This window comes from Protopterus annectens, chromosome 8.part0 (genome assembly GCF_019279795.1).
Source record: "Protopterus annectens isolate FY-2018-M chromosome 8.part0, PAN1.0, whole genome shotgun sequence".
Lineage (NCBI taxonomy): Eukaryota > Metazoa > Chordata > Ceratodontiformes > Protopteridae > Protopterus > Protopterus annectens.
The window spans coordinates 1959775299-1959793296 of NC_056741.1; the positions used below are offsets into that span (position 1 = coordinate 1959775299).

Genomic DNA, 17998 nt, shown 5'->3' on the forward strand with positions numbered 1-17998 from the left:
GTATATATTGCCGATATGATCTTTCTTTGCATACTGCTCTATTATGCACAAAATACTGCTCAATAACAAAATCTTTACTTTACATTATGTATTATCGATGTCTGTTGTATTAAGTGGAGCTGGGCCTCTGCTGTAAATGGACCTCGTCCAGTCGGACCAGCCCGGTTAACAAATGTAAAATAAAATAAAGTAACAAACTGGAAGGATATGCCAGTCATTCATATTACAGAATACAAGCCAGGTTCAACACTTGTAAATCCAACAGTTGTGCCAGTTGTAGTTCAGGGCTGACTCTGTCTGATGCAAGCAGTACACAGCCAATACATGGAGACGTAAGTGTTGAGAGTTGCCTAGCATCAATTTTACTATATGTATGTGTGCAGGAAGAAGCTTTTAGGCCCTTAGGTGGTGAGTGAGTGTGCTATTTGTTGTCTCTTAGCCAATGCAATGGCATATTGAGCACACCTATGTCTGCCTACACCCACAGCAGCTGCTGGTCCCCCAATGACTCATCTGCATGTGGCTGTGGTGAACTTGGCATTGGTGGTGGCATGTTTGCTCCTTTCCCTTGTTGATCCTGCTGAAGTGGTTTTCTCAGTATGATGTGTATCATGGCACATACTATGAATATTTCAGTACATGTCCATGGATTACATGCAGGGCACCCCCAGATATATCTAGGCACCAGAAACATGACTTCTGAAGCCCAAACACATGCTGTATGATATTTCTGGTTTAAGTGTGTGCCTCATTATAGCATTCTACAGTGGGTGTGTGAGAATTTCTGATGGGTATAATCAGCCAAAGTTCCAGTGCATAATATGCCTCCCCAGTAAATGAGCCTTTGGGATATCCCCCTAGCGAATATTTGATACAGTTGGGAAGTATGCCAGTGAGTCGTGGTAACTACCAGAGTTGCCAGCACACACATGCAAGATTCCCTTAGCATTAAACACAACTTGGCACTTAACAGAATGAAAGCTCTTTCTATAATTATAGAGCCTTCCCTGTACCCTGTGTGGTGCCTTAATTTCTACACATGTGCAATCTATGGCACCTAGTACGGTAGTGTGCTACAGGGTAGAACTCCTGTACATTTCTGTACCTATCCTCAGGAGTACAGGAAAAATATATGTGGACACTAGCATGTTCCACCATAGCATTCAATTATTGATGAAGGATCCTGGCTGCGGATGCCTGTGACATCCACAGCATGTCCACTGTTGGTCTCTGAAAGGTATATGTAGCTAAGATTTTAATTTGCTACAGATACCGTTGTCTCCTCTGGGATGGTTTCCTCTTGGTTTCCATTGGCTCTGATTTGAGGATGACAGAGGTAGCAAAGGTCCTGTAGTCTCTCTATCCACCCTGTAGTGCTCTACAACTTCCCATTATGTAGATTATAAGTTAACCTAGGTTTGAAAACTCTTCTCCTTCTTGGCCTTGGTCTATTAGCAGCAGCACAGACTTCAGCCTGTTGCACATGGACATGAATTAAAGCAACACCCCCTAACACCGTTTCTGTATAGAGTTCTTTCTGTGGCTCACTCCAATGGGTTTTGGAATTCGCAAGACCAACCAGCACTGAGTCTACACGGTTGCTTTACAGCTTATTGAATAGCTCCACCATCTTGGAGTGGTTGATCAGCATACAATTCAGCTGTTTATGTTGTAGTTAGCATGCCACAGTGTTTACCTTGTTTGCACGGCTTTGCGTGGCTCTACACCATATACAGCCACTTAATGCTTGACAGGCCATGATATTTCACCAAAGATGGCCTGCACCTGTCACCCCTGGGATTCAGGACATTGGCCAAGGCTCTTGCCGCCCCTATAGTGTCTTTTTTAGGCAAGGCTCAAAAAACAAACCCACCACCATAAGAACTACAGGTAACAAAAAACTGAGGGCAATGTTACTCAACACTAGGAGTCTAAACCTCAAAATGGAGAACATCGATATCTGTGCAGTGACTGAGACCTGGTTCAAGGCTCCAGAGAGCACCCCAGCACTACCAGGCTATAATTTATACCACACGTTTCGGCCACAAAATCCAGACTGAAACACGAAGGGAGGAGGTGTGTCCATATTCATCAAGGACATCCACACCTCCAGGCTAGTTGCAAAACATGATGCCTCTGAAATCATCCAAGTGCAACTAACCCAGGGCAAAAATGCATTCCAAATTGTAGCTTGTTATAGATCCCCCCACCATGACCCAGGACGCTCACTCCTCGTTCCTGGGGATATTGGAAAAAATGAGGTCCAACCAAATACCATAATAATGGGCAATCACAACTACCCTAACACAAACTGGGAAAACTACTCTTGTACTAACCCCCTTGCTCAACGTTTCCTGGAATTTATAAACTAACTCCCTGGATCAACTTGTCAACACCCCTACCAGGGGCAATAATATTCTGGACCTGGTCATTACCAACATGGCTCAAAGCCCGAGATCAACTCTTTGCTTGTTAGATCAGACCATAAACTAATCACCCTAGACATCCACATCCTGACCCCATCCCCACACAAGGAAACAATCGTAAAAAAATTTTCCAAAGCGAACTTCAGGCTACTCAAAACTGAGGTGGCTAACTTTGTGATGCCCCTGCAGATGGATAACAGTCAATACAGTCACAACTGCTGAATCCTACACAAATTCACTCTACAAGCACCTGCATGAGTGCATGGATTGTACTATCCCCAATAAAACCAAGACGCTATCCTCCAAAAAAAAGGAAGCAGATCTGGTGGTCCCCTGCCATTAACAAACTCTACAACAGAAGGAAGAAACTGTTGCAGAAGAAAGTAAAAACCCAGATATGGAGGAACTCACTGACAGGCCTCAGTAAGAAACTAAGATCTCTCATAAAATACTCCAAAGCTAATTCTGAAAGAGAGATTGCCATGGATTCCAAAAACAATCACAAGGCATTCTTTATCTGTCAAGAATCTCCATGGCAACACCCAGATATGCACAGAACTACAACAGAACAGCACAAAATATACAGAGCCAACTGATATTGCCAACATATTGGTAGGTTCAGTGCAAACTTTACTCCCCCTTCACCCCCCCCAAAGGAACTATAACTATACCAGATGGCTGTAGAGCCCCAGCAATCACAAACACACAGATAAAAAATGGCACTCTCTAAAGCCAAAAACACAGCATCTATGGGACCAGGCAACATCCCAGGCTGCGTCTTACATGAACTCCAAAATTAACTAGCCCTCACCTAAAAACCATGTTCAATCACAGCCTCACCACAGGCTATGTGCCCACAGAATGGTGCACAGCAATGGTTATCCCACTCCACAAAGGAGGAACAACCACAGACCCCAGGAACTATAGACCTATTAGCCTGACAAGCCTGGTCTGCAAGGCCATGGAGCGTATCATCATGGAACTCATAAACAAAGACATTGGTAACCTCCAAACTCTGGATGCTACCCAATTCGGATTTGTGAAAGGTAGGTTATGTCTCCTAAACCTGGTAGACTTCTTTGAAATGGCTACTAAGGCCATAGACAAGGGCAAGGTGGTCCACACAGCCTACCTGGACCTCGCTAAAGCCTTTGACATTATCCCTCATTCAGGAATCATAGATAAACTCCTCAACCTTAACATAAACCCTTGCATCACGAGATGGGTGGCCACCTGGCTCACGGACAGAACCCACATGGTAAGGGTTACAGACTCCAGATCTGACTCCAAACCAGTGACAAGTGGAGTACCCCAGGTTTCAGTCTTATACCCCTCCTGTTCGGTATACACTTCTCTGAAGTGCAAGCAAACACCAAGTGTCTATAGGCTAACCAATTTCGCAGATGACTGCAAACTGGGTGCCATTATAGACTACTCTGCCGATGTAGACATCCTGCAAAAGGGCCTCACAAAGACTTGACACCTGGTGTCAAAACCATGGCCTCAAACTAAATGCCAAAAAGTGCATTGTTATCCCCTTTGACAAAAACACGGTACCCATTATTACCAAATACTGGAAAGTTCACTTAACACAGAAAGTGTGATAAGAGATCTTGGGACCCAAGTAGATAGTAACCTCTCCTTTGATAACCACATTGCCACAGTGGTCAAAATCTTTCTACGTGGCCCACTTAATCAAAAAAGGGTTCGCATCTAGAAATAAGGAAGTCATCGTTCCCCTCTACTCATCACTTATCAGACCCCCTCATTGAATACAACATCCCGTTTGGGATGTACCTCACAAGACACCTACAACAACTTGAGAGGCCCCAAAAGTACCTCACCAAGAGGATTGCTGGCCTCAAACAACTGCCCTATGCCGACCGGCTCAAAAAACTCAAACTCTACTCGGTCGCATACTGCTTACTCCAAGAAGACCTCTGTCTGACATACAAAGCTATAACACACCCGGAATTGTTGGACATACTCCACTTGAAGACATCCCAATCTCCCCGAGCTACACAGTCTAGGGACCTAAAGCTCAGCACAACAATAAATAGGACATGGTGGAGGGATAGATTCTTGTCCCAGAGACTTCCCATGCTCTGGAACAAAATTCCCATCCACATCAAGCAGAGCTCATCATTAGCATTATTCAAGAAATACCTTGATAAGTGGATGGGAGATGGGAAATTCACCCCTGGGATTATGTCTGGGGCACTGCTTGATAGAGGGGCAGGAATTCAACAATACATGGGTGACGAAAGCCAATGCACTGTTGGCTAGGCTTGCTTTGGCTCCCAGGCCGATAGCCTAGTACCTACCTATGAACCTATAATGAATCCAAAATGGTGCTTTATCATGCACAGGTTGCAGTGTAAATGGACTACACAGGCTTTATTGAATCTGGATAAATATCTTGATATTTTATCCCATAAGTCAAATTTGGCTTCAAAAAAATTGAAAATCTCTTCCTATTCATTATCCCCCAAACATATGCATAATCAAGAAAAGTCAAACTGCAATCAAAAACTAATAGTATTTTAGAAGTGAGATATGACAGAAACAATTTCACAGATATTGCTGATATTCTTGACTCTCTCAAATTTCATTATATTTCACAAAATCAAAACTCTATAACTTGGACTTTAAAACCTCAATATAAAATCTTAATTCCCTTAACATTAAGAAAATCTTGCCAAAATTAACATTTACATAAACAAGTCTCTTATAAAGAAATTGCTGATACAATAAATCAAAATCTAACAAAGTGCCAGGTATAGACGGTATAACAGAAATGTATACCCTGTATCATTTTATTTTTTCATAAAACATTAACAGAGGTTCAATCTCAAAGAAATATCCCACCCTCTTGGAAATATTCTTTAATTGTTCCTATTTTAAAAAAAATAAAAAGTCTCAATTATGCTCTTTTTATAGACCTATCTCACTTTTAAATAGTGATCATAACATATTTACACCAGTCATTGCAGATAGATTAAAAGAAAATATAGCTCAAGTAATTAATTCTGATCAAACTATCTACCAAATACAAACTCATGACAACATTAAACGTATATAAACTTTTACAGATGTTTTGAATAATAGAAATGAAGAAGCTTTATTAATTAGCATAGACATTGAAAAAGCTTTCAATTCTTTGAACTGGAATTTTATTTAACATTCTAGATTTGTTTACTTTTCCTGAAAGTTTTATTTCCCTTTTAAAGAATGTTTATAACACTGCTTACATCAAGATTGATCCTTTTACCTCAGATAATATTCCTTTAACTAGAAGCACTAAACAGGGTTGTCCACTTTCTCCAATATTATTTGCTATAACCAAAGAAATATTTGCCTTTCTAATATGAACAAATTCAAATATTCTTGTCATAGACATCTTTAAACAATCTAAAATAATATTTGGAGGTGATGTTTTATTAACTCTCCCTAATACTAGATCATCTCTTACTAAACTAGAAAATACATTACATTTATTTCAATCCATTTCAGGTTTACATTTTAATCAACCCAAATCTAAATTTTTAATATTAAATAAAAATACAAAAAAATACAAATACATGAGAACTACATCATAGGTGATAAAGTTTCCTCATTTGAATAACTAGGCATTACCCTTCTGAAATCTTTATAATAAAACACAGTTAATTATGATAACATCATAAACAGAAAACATTTTTTTCTAAATGGACTACATCATAAATACAATAAATATTTTTTTTATAAATGGAATACACTCTATCTCCTTTGTAGATAAACATCAGTTAATAAAAATGGTTCTTTTTCCAAAAATTAATTTAACACAAGGTCAAACTCTTCCTCCTAATCAATAAAAATATTAATGAAATTAATAAACAATTATTAGAATTTCTTTGGTTTCCTAATAAACTTAGAACAGTTTTATGTCATCATATTATAACTTGAGATATTGGATGAGTCACTTTTTCAGATATTCATACTTAGTTTTAAAATTTGCTGCTTTTAATATATCTTAAACTGGGTTAATTCCAATTATTTTCCTAATTGGAAATGTTTACATTTAACTCTTCTTAAAAACAGTAAAGTCACTTTACATACTAATAATTTAATTAGTCAAGGTAATTTATTTTGGCATTTGCAATTATATGCAGTATACCATTTACCCTTCCCTCAAACTAAATGTATTTATAATTTTTTTCTTAAAATACAAAATAAATTTAAATGAAATTTTGGAGACATATTTCAATGGATCATGTCTCCTACCTCACTACTGAAAACAAATCTCAAATATTAATTGTGACATCATTTCCTTAATTAATACTCAAGGTAAAAACATATATAAATGTATATACTTACATCTACCTAACCATATAAATATAAACATAAAAAGGCTACTACTTTTTCCCCATCTATCAAAAAAAAAAAATATATATATATATATATATATATATATATATATATATATATATATATATATATGTATGTATGTGTGTGTGTGTATGTTTAAACAAATATTTATATTTATACTACACAACTAAGAATGTACTGAACATGAAATAGAAGTTCTCAAAAAAGGTTTTTCATTTTTACCAGCAGATAGGGTCAAGATTACAGACACTGTGTGGGACTTTAAGTTATATGTTAGAAAGTTAAATTTGAAATATCTGTATCATGACATGCCTACTAGTAATATCAGTCAATGGAAAAAGAAAAGTAATGTTAATCTGCCATTAATACACTGAACATTTTTTCCATGATATGCAAGTTATAAATGTCATTCTCACAAAACATTGGTAGGTATAAAGAATTCTGAAAGACACTTAACGGAAAACAGACGGTGGCTTTGAAACAATTTCTTATAGTGACATCAGATACATGAAAGAAGATAAAGGGCAGGGCCTGGTCATTATGTATGTTGCCGAGTACAATGAAATCATAGGTAATATGTTGGCTGATACAGATAAATACAAAAAGGTTTCTAGAGATGTAGCTAGGAAGACGTTTCAATAATTCGATCTTATTTTATTCGATTACACCAACAATACATCACAATTTATCTTTTTGAATTTCTTAATGTTGAACAGCCACAGCTGGGGGTATTGTTCAGAATTCCAATACATCAAGATGTTGAACACCCTCCGTTCAGACCGATAGTGTCTACTCCACAGAGTAAAACATCAAAAATTTCTATCTACCTAGATGAAATACTTAATCCTATAGTACAGAACAGTAAATGGTTTTTGAAGGATTCATGGATGTTTTTAGATGAGCTAAGGCTATATGAATTTCATGGAGATAAGACCATGTTGTGTACATTTGACATATGTTCATTATACACTGTGATAGAACAAACAAGAGGACATAGAATTTGAGGCTTTATCAAAATAACCACAAGAATAGTCTTTAACAAGACATTTTTGAGGTTTGCCAGCTTATGGAGTTAGTGTTAATGAACAATTTCTTTGTTTGGAGAGGGAGTTTACCAACAAACAAGTGGAGTTGCGATGGGTGCACATGTTGCAGTAGTGTTTGCCAACTTGGTTATGTGTTGGTGGGAACTCAAATTTCTCACAAAATTAGAATTAAGTATGTACGGTACTATAAACAATACATTGATGACTTGTTTTTTATTTGCGCAGGTACACAACTTGAGGATTTTTTTAGTGAACTTAATGGGATGGTGAACTGGCTTAAATTTAACACTGGTAACATTGGAGTGGAAGTACACTTTCTTGATGTTAACATCGGAATTGATATTAACAAAAGAGAATTCAGTAGTAACATCTAACGTAAAAAAAAATTAGATAATAATTATCTACACCTTGAAGTTGTCATCCAAAACACATGAAGATCATCTTTAAAGGACAAGTAATAAGGCTTAGTAGGATGATTAGTGAAGAAAATAATTTTTTTAGTGAATTCAATTTTCTTACAGTTATTTATCGATAGAGGATATGATCAAGGAGATCTTGATGAAGTTATCGATTATATTATAAAAAAACAGAAGGGTTAGGTTTTCCCCTATCTTAAAGTTGTATTTCAGACTAATGACACAAATAAGTGTAACAGAGTAGGTGATGAGATTTTAAAACATGTTTTTCCAGTATCTATGAGTACTGATTGGCCTATTATTAGAAAAATAATTAGTGAAAATTGGAAAATCATTTTAGGGAATGAAGAACTGAGTAAGGTAGTGGGAGTCCAGCCAACATTTATAAACAAAACAAAAAATCTGAAGGAATTTGTTATAGAGTGGACCCAAGTTGGAAAAGGGAAAAGATAACTTTATACATTTTGGTACATTTCCATGTACTAATTGCACTCAGTGTAGGTTTATGATGGGAGTACACAGTCATCATTTTAAGCACTTGAATTATACACTAATAGCAAAGGGACAATATAATTGCCAAAGTGAGGGACTGTTGTATCTTGCAGTATGCTCCAACTGAGAATTTTTATATAGGTAAATCTATAAGAAAACTGAATCAGAGTCAGAGAGCACGTGTTAGCTATTAAAAAGAATGCTCTAAGCAATGCTTTAACTAAGCACTCAGTGAAGTGTACAAATTTTAAAAATTCACCTTCTTTGTAGTAGAAAAAGTTAATAAGGATAAATTCATTGGTTCTTTTAATAATTTTTTTAGAAAAAAAATGAGTTAAAATGGCAGATTTATTTTAAGGGCGGACACAAGCCCAGGTATAAATAATAAGATTTCTGTGAAAAGTCGCTTAAATTATGTTAATAATTAATTCTTAGTTGTGTAGTGTAAATATAAATATTTGTTTAAACATACATATACATTTTTTTTGATAGGGACAAGTAATAGTCTTTTTATGTTTATATTTACATTCATATGGTTAGGCAGATGTATGTATACTCATTTATATATGTTCTTTTATCTTAAACTAATATACACATTTATATATGTTCTTTTATCTTAAACTAAGTAAGTATTAATTGAGGAAATTATGTCACAATTGATGTTTTTATACAAGGAAATATCTGTACTTGTTCAGTTCTGAAGAAGTTCTGTAATAAACTGGATGAAAGCAATCAACTTTACTCTGCTCCAGTGTGGTTTGTTTTATCAGTTTTCTTTAACTTTGTGGTTTTTCAAATCTCAAATCTTATCCTCTATCAAACACGTCTTGGTCACATCACTGCTGCGCATATTTACATGGAACTATTTACACAGAGCCTTTTAAACTCAAAACAAAATTGCTAAATTTAATGGAGATAAACAAATTGTAGGAGATGTCTACAAGATTGCAAAGCTGATTAGTTAACTATTTTTATTCTTCTCTAAATCTATTCTGGTATAATATAAATGATTTTTAAAAGCTTTATTTTCCAATTCCTTCTCTTTATCTACATTTTTAGTACTATTAAATATTTATGATAGTTATGTTTTGAAAAATGTTAAGCTTTCTTTATTATGGACCATCCCTGCAATAGTAAGGAAATGTATTAACAGGAAATGGAGAACAACTAACTCACCATCTTTTTGAGATTTCCTATCTTCTTTGAAAGAAACAGTCTTTAGAGAGTCTAAACTGAAAGAACTTAGGATTCATCTCAAGCCATTTTCTAATAATCCTTGGGAGGAAGTGTTACCTCTGATTGACATTTCAGGATGGAAATGAAAACAATACCAGAAAAAAGTCCTTTAGTTTTAAAATTTAATGTTCAAAACACACCATAAAAACTTAAAACACTCTAACTGAAAAGCTGGACTTCTTCAGAATCTAAATTAATTTACTTCCTTTCCATTTTAAAGACCTCTATGTTAATTACTCCATTAAAAAATAAATCTCAAAGTAACAGTGCCATAAAACAATATACCAACATGTTAATAACAGTGTATCACATAAAATTACTATTACAAATGATCTTTTCATAAAACCTTTACTGATACAGGCACTACAAACATTTAGCAGCTCAGGAAATGTGATAATTTATTCCAGGAGGCTGAGAAGCTTGCAATCGTAATTGCCACTTTACTACTTTTTATTCAAATTTCACTTTAAAGTCACCTCCTCTTAAGTTTAATGTGATCTGATCTAAAATGCCAAAGCAAAACTTGTGGAAATTGGAGCAGCACTTAGAATGCCTGTATAAGGCATTTGTATCATTCTTTTGCTCTATATGGTACAAATATTCGTAAATGTTCTTTCTTAATGTTCTGTCATTTTTGCCCACATAAAAAGCAGGGCGTGATGAGCATTTGGCTAAATAAACCACTCTGACAGACTGGCAATTCCCTTTTAAAAAGGAAACTTTTGATTTTTCTTAGTTCTCCAAAGTTTAAATTCTATATTTACACATAAAACACTGAGGACAAGCCCCAAACATTTTTGTTCCACTTGTTTGCTGTACTTTATTCCCACTGAGACGACCTTTTCCTTCAAAATTTTCTTTATATTACACCCAGTTGAAAATAAAACATGGTTCAGGCCCAAGAAGTTGGAATAAATCAGAGTTTATCTTTAAAATATTCCAATGTTCTCTCACTATAGCCTTAATTTCTTCTGCCTGACAACCATATTCCATAATGAGACCTTTCATATTTTTTATTACTTAAACTTCTTTGTTGCTCAACCCAACTCCGAATAAGGGTTGATATTTCTTACCCCATTGACTCTGTACGATGATAACCCCTGCCAAGACAAATTAACCCTTATTGCTCCATAACTCACTTAAACTACTTCTTTCAAAGGAAGTCATCCTGATATTTCTTACCCCATTGACTCTGTACATATGATTTTAGACCATCCATGAGTTCACGGGGATAACCCCTTGCCAAGAACAATTCTATAACTTTGCTTAGTTCATCACTTAAATCACTTTCAAAGGAAGTCATCCTAGCAACTCTGAGTTGCCCTTTTAAAATACTCTTCTTTTGAACTAATGGGTGGCAACTAGAATAATTCAGATAAGAATTACTAAGTGTCTTTTCCTGTATACATTAGACTCACAACCTTCCTTAGTGTGACTGATGTGTCAAAAAAATCATATTTACTATAGTTGTGAGTGAATCTCAAAAATGAAGATGTGGTGTTAAGATACTGAATAAACAACCCAATACTTTCCTCTGTCCCTTTCCACAAGACAAAGTTATCATTCAAAAATCTTACATAAAGTCTAATATACTTGCAAAAATGGCTATTACATATTTAGTTTCCCAGTCTAATAACACAATGTTACCATAAATGGGGGCACAAGATGACCCCATAGCAACTCCTTTGTATTGTTTAAAAATTTCCTCCTCAAAAATGATGAAATTATAATCAAGAACAATGGCCATCAAGTCATAAAGGAGGGTCGTTTTTCCTTTTCTAAAACAAAATTAAGTATTTATAACATTAAAAAAAATTCTAACCCCTCATCTCTTAGAATTGAAGTAAATATATCTACCACATCAATAGTAAGCAATAAAGAGGACTATACATTAAATGATAAACATACAGTAAACAATTTTGAAGATTTTAATATATACAATTATTCTAGTACTAATATTTCTAGAGATAATTTTTCACTATTTCAGAAAGTACCAAAGTTTGTTCCAACAAAAAAGTTTAACTTAGTGGACAGCTTGACTGAAACTAAGCTTTTTATTAGGTAATTAAATTTAGCAGTTTTTTTCAAGGAAAGATGGCAGAAACACAAATGAGTGTCAAAAAGAAAAGTGTGCTCTATTCCCCCCCATCCAACTCTCAATGTGTTTCAAAAAACTATCGTTGATGAGTTATATGACTTGCATTCTAAGTGCAAAAAAGAAAAAACAGCCTTTCACAATCTTACCAAAAAAGAGAGGGAAATATTTTTTCAGCTTAAAAATGATAGCATTCGTATTATAGGGGCAGTTTTGGAGACTTGTGGATAATCTGGAATGTTACACACTGGTCACTGAATGAGGCTGAAAGAACAGATATATTGGAGATTATGGGCGCATTGCTAGTGATTAGCAGATTCAGGAGGGGATGGTTGTTGGTTCAGAGATTTGGACGAGTAGCATCACTGGTTAACTGCATACAGCTGAAATTGGCTAGGAATTCAGCAATGTCATATCAAGTGACCTAGGTAGTTTAGGTTTAAATTCAGATACATGTAAGTATTGATGAGGGCTATGAATTTGCCTTAGAGCAGCAAGAAGACATTATAACAATATGAACTGACGTACAGGCAGCAATTTTTTTTTTAAACAAACAGTACTAGCATTGCTCAACGCAGTACAGCTAAGATAGAAGCGGCAAAATTCCTATAAAGAACACAGTACAGCTTATAGTCAATTTATGCTACGTAGAACAACCTTCATCAACCACACAACAGGTAAAGGGCCAAGGTGAAAGTAGGGAATGTTGGCACTTAAATGCACTTCAAAGCAAAACAAATGTGTTTATACAGTCATACTTGCCCCCTGTTTTCTGTTGTGCAGAAAGGTCAAATTTGGTTAGATCTGGTCAATCTAGTGACAGATCACAGCAAAGACACTAAGCACAGAGCAGCTATGTCAAAAAGAACAGTAGGTCCTACCATGCAGCATAATTTAAAAATCTTCTTAAAAGTCATACTCTGTCAGAAAAAAAAAACGTAAATTAAGACAGTTTCATATTGTCAGCACCAAAAAAGCTAAGAAGCATCCAAAAATAATAAAAGTCTGGCATTAAAATTTTATTTATTTTACATTTATTTACAGAGAAAGTCTGATTAGACACAGGCCCTTTTTCAGCAGAGCCCCGGGGAGAAAAGGTCCAGTAAAAATAAATATAAATATAAACATTAAAGAAGTTGACAAACTTGACAGGACATTACATCTAGAGATCATTTTTCACTATTTCAGAAAGTACTGAAGTTTGTTCCAACAAAAAAGTTTAACTTAGTGGACAGCTTGACTGAAACTAAGCTTTTTATTAGGCAATTCAATTTAGCAGTTTTTTTCAAGGACAAAGGAAAAGGAAAAATGGTAGAAACACAAACGAGTGTCGAAAAGAAAAGTGTGCTCAATCCCCCCTTCCAACTCTCAATGTGTTAGAAAAAGCTATCATTGATGACTTATACGATTTGCATTCAAAGTGCAAAAAAAGAAAAAAACAGCCTTTCACAATCTTACCAAAAAGAGAGGGACAATGAAGAAAAATACATTTCACCAGAGGTAACCTAATATGTGGAACAAAAGTAAATTAAGTTTTAGTGAGTTTCAGTACAACAGAGTTCAGGTATAGGTGTAATATAGCACCCAATGAGCAGTATATTGTAAAAGTACAAAAAGATTAGCAATAGATGCATTTTAAAAGTGCATAAACATAATTTAATTAAATAAAAACATTCTCCCAATGCCTTTGAGACTGGTACACTGGTCAAAGCTGGTTATAACTGGTTGATCCAGTAGCACTGTGCAGCAAAGAATGCAGCACAAAGTAGGTCAGTCAAAAAGAGAATCATGTCTTAGTGCGAGCACAGTGAAATAAACTACACACAAGTCACAGGCAATCAGAAACAAAAACATTGTAAATTAAGCCTATGGCAAGCAGAACACCTGTAACAAAAGAAATTGTCCTACTGTCACTAGAAAAAACACCCAAAGTGTCCCAAACGAGCAAAACTGTGACACAATTGACAATATTAACAGACTGGCTGTGAGTACGCCACAAAACCAAGGAGGAAGGAAGTGATTTAAAAACATTAACATATTAGCTATTAGTACACTGTAAAACCAAGCAGGTACAATTTGATTTAAAAAATAACTTTTCCATGCTGTAGGGCTGGTAGGAAGGTAAATTCTGTTTAGATGAATATACTGAACTGATGTAAACATCAAACAAATGCCTCAGTATGCACAAAAATCATCTCTTATGAAGATACACTACAGTTGCAGTTTAGTCTATATGTAAGTGGTCTGTCGTTCATGCAAGGATATTAGCACTTACATTTTATACACTCTAAATTAAAATTTAGATTTAATTAAACTTATTTTTGCTGATTTACTGCTTGCAAAAATGTCTCCTAATATTATCAAAATTTAAAGGTTTAAAAGTGATAGTAAGGAATACTACATTTTAAGTTCAGCTTGTCACCGGGCTAAAACCCATGTCTCAATTTTAAAAAGACTACCAAACATTTAGAAATTTGTAGTATAAGCACAGAATTTCAGTTTGAGCATTATGTAAGATAAATAACAATGACATTAATCTCAGCCCACTGCTGCTAACAAAAATACCATACATCAGGTCATATCTTGATAGTAAATAGGTATGAGATAAGGAATTCAAAATAACGAAAAATATCTGTCCCTGTCCCAACACTGCTAAATTATCGTGAACAAGCATCTAAGACACACACAGAAATGTAACTGGACATGAGTGGCAAACGTTCAGGAAAAAACAGACTTGGAAATAAGGATTTGTAACTTTGTTTGCATACTGATAAAGTAACATTGTCATTAGATAGTGAAACTGGCATAGGAATGGAAGTAGTGATCTTTCCTATTACGCATCAAGGCAATTTCTTACATCAGTCACAGGAAATTAAAAGTAATAATAATGATGATTGCAACACTGGCTAATAATTGAACTCTGGTCTGGATGGTGTGTAAAACTTAAATGAAGGGGTCCTTAAAGTATATGACACTCACAAAAGATGACCAAACCATGACATTATAAATGATTCCTTTTTTGCTAGTTTGTCTTACCATAATAAAGTATGATCAAACATTTATGTGATGGTGACAATCATCAGTTGTCTGCGATTGCCACTTTACTAGCTTTTATTTTTATTCTTACTTACAAACAATGATGGGCAGAACTTTACATGTTACAAAAAGTCATTTACCATATTAATACATGCACATGGTTGCATCAGTATCTGTAAATGGTAGTGAATCTAGTAGGTTACTGTCATGTTTATTTATATTACGATACAACATTAGGAATTAAGCAATGGCACTGTCTGATTCTTGCCTAGTGGTAAGGTACCGTATATTCCAAGATTAATGTAATAGTATTTTTTTACCTAGGTCATGGGTGAAAAGGGACTCCAGACCAGACCACCTACTCAATTAATAAATTAAATAAAAACATTTTGAAACAATTTCACTTGGCACATCTCCCAAGTCTTTTAGCTTTTACCAGTTAGGATCTCCGGTACATTTATGATTGGCAGTGGATTTTTACGGTGTCGAGTTGCCAGCCCGGCGCCCAACCTTCAGAGAAGGCACACATGCATTCATGCACCTACTTGCATGTCTTTTAATGTTCTGTCACTCACGGGGAGGACATGCAGACTCCACACAGAAGGCACTTCAGCCGAGAATCGAACCAGAAAGCCTCTTGCTGTGAGGTGACAACGCTAACTGCTGCACCACTGCGGCAACCCCACAACTCCTAGATTACAGAATATTTACAAGAGGTGCCTAGTACAAATGGAGGGAACTGTCTTTCTTCTTACGTATCTGCATGTCTGCCTGTGTTGTCTGTGTCAATGTACTTGTAAATATTTCAAGATGATTTTGCACTTTTGATTTGCAAGTTACAGTTTTATTAAAACATTGTCATTTAAGAGAAACAAGGATAGTGTTTTAAGTGTCAAATATCATTACTGAGAAGCAATACGGAGAATATATACACTAGATAAATTGTGAAGACCTATTTTTGAGCCTCAATGTGAACACAACATAGTGAAGATGCTGAAATCTGATTCTTGTCACAGTATATTGATTTGCAACTTTTCATTCCTGCAACAGTTCAGTATGTTTTGTAGAGACTCTCCAACATAACTTCAAAAGCATAACAAGCGTGCACGCGCACACACACGATTTCTTCTCCATTCATATAAAGAGGTGTGAAAAGGAAGGCAATGCAATGACTTGTTACTACAAGCACAAACCACAGTGGTCTATTACTCATATACTCACGGTAACTGTAGTGCACTTGGCTTTGCATATTTAAGGCTGGAAAACAAAAATAAAGTCATATGTAAGTGCATTTAAAAACTATTCCTTTGGCATTATTTACTTTTTGTGATGAACATGTTTCCATTCATTCCTAGCCTGCACAGAATTAAAACACTTGCAATCTGAATTCAGAACAATAGTACATCTTAAATAAATGCAATATGTTCAGGAATTGGTGTCCATCTGAGAGTATATTAAGCTCATCAGTAATCTGCAAAAAGACAAATTTTGATGCATCACTGCAAACAGGAAAAATATTTTCTATTTGTACAGTTAAAGTTGGTGTTTAAATGACTGCAGAGCCTAGCAGTACTAAAACTGAGGTATTCCATCTCCTGGAACTGCAGTCACAATCTGGAATTGATCACAGGTCTCTTGGTGATAGATGGATAAACTTATAGTCCTCTTACTATCCAAACTTGAAACCACATACAACAAATTCGCTAGATTTGCAGCCAACCTACCACCTAAATCACACCACTGACTTGTTCTACAAATTTTCAGCTGGTTAGTTTCCAATTCTTATTTACTCAACTTCTCATCATCCACACTATTCTAAACAAACCCTCCTCCTGCGCTACAATTTCCTCTCATCTCCCTCTATAACCCACCACGCTCCCTCAGAAGCTCAGACCAATTTCTCTTACAAATTTATAAACCTCAAAAACCTTTTGGCCAAAATCTCTATAGCTACCTTCCTGCTCTATCATGGAATAAGCTTCTCATGCCCCTCAGAAATATTGCCCATGCTCATGAATTCAAGACAGCTCTCAGAAATTACCTATACAGTACCTGGAGATGCCACTCCAATCATTCCACTTGATTCCTTCCCTTCTCTCGCTCCTCCATTATTCTTCTCCATCTCTCTCTTTCTTGCCCAAATTTCTGCCATCTTCTCTAACTTCCTGTGTATGACAATGATAAACTGCTCTCCATATCCCTCCAAATTCTTACCCCCAGTAATCTAACTCCCTTCCAGTAATCTGACACTAACTCCCCCTTCTTTCATCACCCCCCTCTCCTATTTCCCTTCACACTCTAATTTGCCAAACTTCAATAATTATCATACTCTACCATTATAATCAATTCTTTTGCATTTCTGTCACTTTATTCTTACCCACCTCCTCCATACTCACTACTAACTTGACATGCCTCATTTGCTGAGTTCCCTTACTTGTACTACAATTTCTTATCAGTTTTACCATATTTTTATATACACTTTTTATTGCGATTATTATATTTTACTCTACTCCTGTTAATTTTTTTTACTTGCATAATTCTACTGTGAATGTCTTACTTGCTTAATTTGTACTGTGAATTTTTTTACTTTAACTTGTACTGTGGAGGTTTTCTCCCCAGGCCTCCGATGAAAAGGGCGCAAGCTCAGTCAGACTATCTCGGTCAACAAATGTCAAATATATACATATACATACACACACACGCACACACATATATGGGTTGCTGTCACATTGTCGAAACACGGTTCATCGAAACCGTGTTTTGACAGACAATTTAGCAAAAGTGCATTTTATCGAAAATGCACTTTCGCTAAATTGAAGTGGTAAATTAAAGAAAGCATGCAGTTTGCATGCACTGGTAGTTGTAAATCAATGTATAGTGTTG

At 35.6% G+C, this 17998-nt stretch overlaps 2 protein-coding genes across 2 annotated transcripts in view; both read right to left on the bottom strand.

Moving 5' to 3' along the window:
* Positions 1-16372, bottom strand: part of LOC122809762 (histo-blood group ABO system transferase-like) — a 436579-nt gene extending 420207 nt beyond the window's left edge. Inside the window, exon 1 of the mRNA XM_044081489.1 lies at positions 16337-16372. The gene's annotated coding sequence lies outside the window, so the exon portion shown is untranslated. The remainder of the gene's footprint in view (positions 1-16336) is intronic.
* The window catches only part of LOC122809760 (histo-blood group ABO system transferase-like), a gene marked incomplete in the record, with an annotated part of 502208 nt that overhangs the window by 421915 nt on the left and 62295 nt on the right, over positions 1-17998 (bottom strand).